Source organism: Podarcis gaigeae (assembly GCF_964106915.1).
Source record: "Podarcis gaigeae genome assembly, chromosome: 4".
Taxonomy (NCBI): Eukaryota; Metazoa; Chordata; class Lepidosauria; order Squamata; family Lacertidae; genus Podarcis; species Podarcis gaigeae.
Genome location: NC_139677.1, coordinates 7,973,467 through 7,978,414, shown reverse-complemented (window position 1 = coordinate 7,978,414; position 4,948 = coordinate 7,973,467).

The window sequence follows — 4,948 nt, the reverse complement described above, 5'->3', positions numbered from 1 at the left end:
CATCCTTGGCGCACTCCCTTGTTTATTGGGATCAAATTTGTGAGGTCGCCCGCAGGAGTAAGTCTCACTCTGGCAAGGGTACCTTCGTGGAGCTGACTTATAAGCCATAAGAGTCTTCTATCAATGCCCTGTTTCGCAAGTTTCTCCCATAGGATATTTCTAGGAACGCTGTCAAAGCCTGCCTTTAGGTCTAAGAAGGCAGCACAGAGGTAGCCCCGGGGAGGAGAGGAGTACTTCTGTGCAAGATGATAAAGAACTATCGCATGATCGGTTGTAGAGCGTTTAGTTCTGAACCCTGCTTGTTCGTGGCCAATCTGATTAGTCTCATCTACCCATCGCAATAGTTTAGTCAGCAAAAAGCTGGCATAAATTTTCCCTATGATCGAAAGGAGGCTGATGTTACGGTAGTTTTCCGGCTCCGTTGGAGAACCTTTTTTATGAATTGGTACTATAATGGCCTCCTTCCATCTTTTGGGGATGAGGCCAGAAGCGTTGATTGCATCGAAGGTTTTGGCCAAGATGCCAGCCCACCATTTTGGGTGTAGTTTAATGGCTTCAGCAGGGATCAGATCGGACCCTGGGGCTTTACCCGGTTTCAGCTGAGCTATTAGCTTGGCTATTTCATCGGGATCGGTGGGAGGCCAAATAGGTAAGTGGCTAAACAGATGCGTCAGGTGGGCAGAGGGAGCATCCGCCTGTGAGAAGCATTTCTTCAGGAAATTAGCCAATCAGCAGCGTTGGCAAGGTTGGGGGTATTTATTTGGCAGTGCAGCGTAGGGACCTCCTTTTGCTTCGCACTGCCGAACACCCGCCCACCCACCCATTAATTCGGTCATGTTTGGTCTTGCTTTGGACTTTGGTTGGTCACCTGTTTTGGAATGGGGGCTGGGTAAGAATTTTTCCCAGTGTGGTAGATTGGCTGTGGCCACTTGGTTTTTGCCTACCTCTTAGCAATCATCACAATTTTGTAAGGTTTGGCGGTTAGGCATTGGTTTAGGGGAATGTGGGGAGGTGAGGTGCGGCCATCACCTGCCCCTCCAATGAATAGGGTATTCCGTTAAAGGAATCCAGGGGTCTGGATCTTGTCAGAAGCCTGGAGAGGGACTAGGGCCATGCCAGGACCCCCGGGAACCCCAGGGGTGAGCACCAGTCAATATACACTGATGGAGCTCCCCCTGCTGGTTGTTTACCCTTCCAGGCTTCCTGCAGGGTGGGGCAGGAGCCAGATATAGTTTTGATACCAATGCCTAAGCCAATACCAGTCATATTTGTGTATTTAATAAAGTTGTGGCCAAAATTTGCCCATTAACATTTAAGCTAAATTCTGTCTCCACTGTGTCTTTATTTCCATGAGGGATGGGTTTTGGGGCTTGAAGCACAAACAAATGGTACAGAAATAATAATAATAAAAAACTCAAACATTTTGCAGTTTTGTTTTTTTAAAAAAAATCCGCCCGGATGGTGATTTTCCCTCTGAAAAAGAAAACATGTCTGCTGAAATCCGGCAACCCTAATTCTGAGTTACTTCTTTGAGCCTAGAATCTAGGTTGGTTCTCTGCCTTCACCTGATTTTCATTGCAGCTGTGGATACAATTGGTTTATTGGATTGTACCATTGTTTTCCTCACAGTCAGTTTTATGTTGAAATGAAGGGAACTGGCTGTGATTGGGTTTCAAAGCCTATTTCCTATTGAAATATGAAATGGAACAAACCCTCAAAGTATGCTTCAATAGTGACTCTTACAGTGTTTTATGCCCTCTTAACAAATGCTTATTGTTATCTATTCTGCTTGATATTTAACAGTGGTCAAGTCAAGTATAGAAGATTAGAGTGTTCAGTTTATTTTGTTTTCTCCAGCTCTAAAATGTGCTCAACAATTTCTTCTGAGATCATATTTAGGAGCTTGTTCTGAATGTACTTCTGTGTGTTTCTAATTCATCACATATTTTCTGTCACGACAGGTTCTTAGATAGAAAATATGTACAGTTATTTACTCATTGTTATCCCAAAGGCTGAGGGCATCTTAAAATATGAAAACAAAACCCCGGTAGGGGGGAAATGCAGCAATTCCAATTCTTTATATTTCTACTCCCCTCAGAAGGAATCCAATATGAACTTTCCCTTCTATTTTATCTCCTCTTCCCTTCCCTTGCTCTCTGACTACTACTGCTACTACTACTACTACTACTACTACTACTACTGCAGAACGTAGTATTTCACTATTTTATAATCCCACCCATCCCTTTTTCCAACTTTGTTTTTGGTCAATGTTTCACAAACAAGTGCAATCTTTAGGCAATTTCCTGTGTAAAGTTTTTTCACCATTGCCTCTAAAAGCCAGACAATTCTGACTGAGAATTGATCTACAGCTACAAGCCATTTAAGACCATTTTGTTCCTATTGTTTTAAAGCGGGTAACATTTTCTGAAGTGGCACATCAAATGTTGTTTGACAATCAAGCTGTGTTGACAACTTAGCCCCCATTTTGATATGTTTTCAGGCAGTTCTGAGAATTTCTTGCTGTGCAAAGGTGCTGCAAAACATTTTCTAGTTCCAGTTTGTCATGTGATAGAAAGTTTGAATCCTTCAGATGTTTAGCTAGAGAAGAAACCTACACATTTGCCTTAAAGTTTTCTGTGGGACAAATTCAGTGGACCTTCAGCCTCAGACTTCACAAACCCAGTCAGGTTTCTTGTATTACCCACAAAGGATCCTATAGGCAAGCCACCATAAAAAGTAGCTGTTAATGTATGTATGGGTGTAGGAGGTTGCCTTGGTGATAAATAAATGTGTTCTCTGGACATGGGGTGAGTGTCTTAACTCTGCAAGAAAAGTCTTAGCCCTCTTTTATTAACAAGGCTAATCTTATGTAAAAAAATTCCGCCCACAGTGAACTCTCCATTCCTTAAGGATTATCACCTTGACAACCATATTGATTTTTGTGTGTGTGTGAGCAGCAAGTGCATCAAAGCAAATTAAGGGTGCTTATAAGTGCTACGTAAGTGCTATGTGGACACTGATAATGTAGGCACAAGACTACACTCTCTTATTCTGGACTCATTAACACGGAGTGACTTTCTCTTCTCATTCTGTCCACACGATCAGTAGAACTAAATAGCATCAGCGCTCCATGGATACAAAAGCCTTTAGAGTAGGGCTGTCATGCAGTTAATGTAGTAGTAGTAGTTGTTGTTGATGATGATGATGATGATGTTGATTAATTATATGGAGACCATGCAAAGGATTTGCTTGTCGACCTTTTGTTGCCTTTTGTAATTTTCCATGACAACATGGATTCCCATGGATAACATGCTCAATGACAGCCATGGATGACCTCACAGTTATAGCAGAAGCATGGGAGAGATCACCAATAGGCTAAGAGTCAACATATAAGTTTGTTGGTGATCTCCTGCATGACATGAGTCACTCTACAGTGGGGGCTGGGTTCTGCTCACTAAACCCTGCTACCTCTTCAGCTTCTGACACATCCTCCTTCCATTCTTCTCCCTCTGAACTTTCACCATCATCCCTCCACCAATCCCATGGTTCTGAGGCTTCTTCCCCTGGGGGTTTCTTTGGGGGTTCTCCAGCTGGTGCCTCTCACCACTCCTTAGCATCCAGCCAGTCCATGACAGGAGGCTGGTTAAGCTATTCTTGAGCTCCCAAGCAGAAATGAGTAAGTGGAGTAAATAAATTACTATGAAAACAATATTAGAAAACTGTTTCCGGGAGCAGAGAACACTTAAACAACCTACCAAATTCCATATCCTCATCCCTAAACATGTATTTCTAATAATTCATATTCTGTTGATAATTCTAGCTGTACTGTACTGGTAGGAATAAATGGGCTGTCTTTCACAGGACAGCTCAGCTGCTGATCTCTCTGTAATTAAAATAACCTTTCCAATCTGGGTTGTTTTCCATAGCTTTCCAGTCTGGGTTATTGCTCTTACACTGGCTCTCAACAGGCTAATTTCATTGCTGCTTCCTTCTCCATAAGATTTGCTCTTTTTCCAGATTCCCTAAACTTCTGACTTGTTTTGACTGCATCAGCACTCTTTTTCAGTGTTCTGTCTCTCCATTTTCTCTGTTATTATTTTCTTGAGACGATGAAATCTGGCAACCATTCACAACTATTTTGCAAAAACAGCTGTATTTGCTTTTTCTTATATAGAAGTTCCTTTCCCCAGCTATGGCCACCTGTGAACTGTAATATAGAGCACAAAGATAGCTTGACTTTTCATTGAAAGGTTAACAACAAGCTGAAATCCTACAGGGCGTGTTACGGTTTCTTTCTTCCAGTGGGCATTTCCCACCGTGCATTAGCACCAGTTCCTTACATTTTGTGCACTTCCAATTCTTATGATTTTGCTATGAAGGCTGCTCTGCAACATAATATGGATTGCATTTATAAAACAGGGCATTTTGCTATACATGTTGGTTGCAGAATACAGTTTGCTTCTGGGTTTTTCATTATTTCTTTTCCTTGATCCTCAGCACTGTTGTTGAGGGCACCTGCCTGACAATGGAGTGTACCTCTGGGGATGAAGTCAAACCGCTGCATTAGAAGCACCAAAGTAACCTACTTGGGGTGCAAGCCTGGGCCATGTGGTGTATGGAGGTCCTGGGCTGGCCAGATGATAAGACCCCTCTCTCAGCCTCACTGATGGGGTCCAAAGGAAAGCAGAAGAATATGTTCAGCACCAGCTTGGTTGCAGGAGTTGCACATAAACACACACTCTCCCCACCCCATGACTCATAAACTTTCACTCTATTCAGTTCATTCAAATACCCATCCATATAATGCCTGTGACAGAAACTCCCTTCTGAAGGTTCCTAGGGCTGGAGGTGGGGCAGCACAGGTAAAACCAACCACCCCTTGATGGCAGAGTCTCCCAGTTCTTCTTCTAGAAGCAGCTCCTTTCTGAAGGCTCCTAGGGCTTGGAGG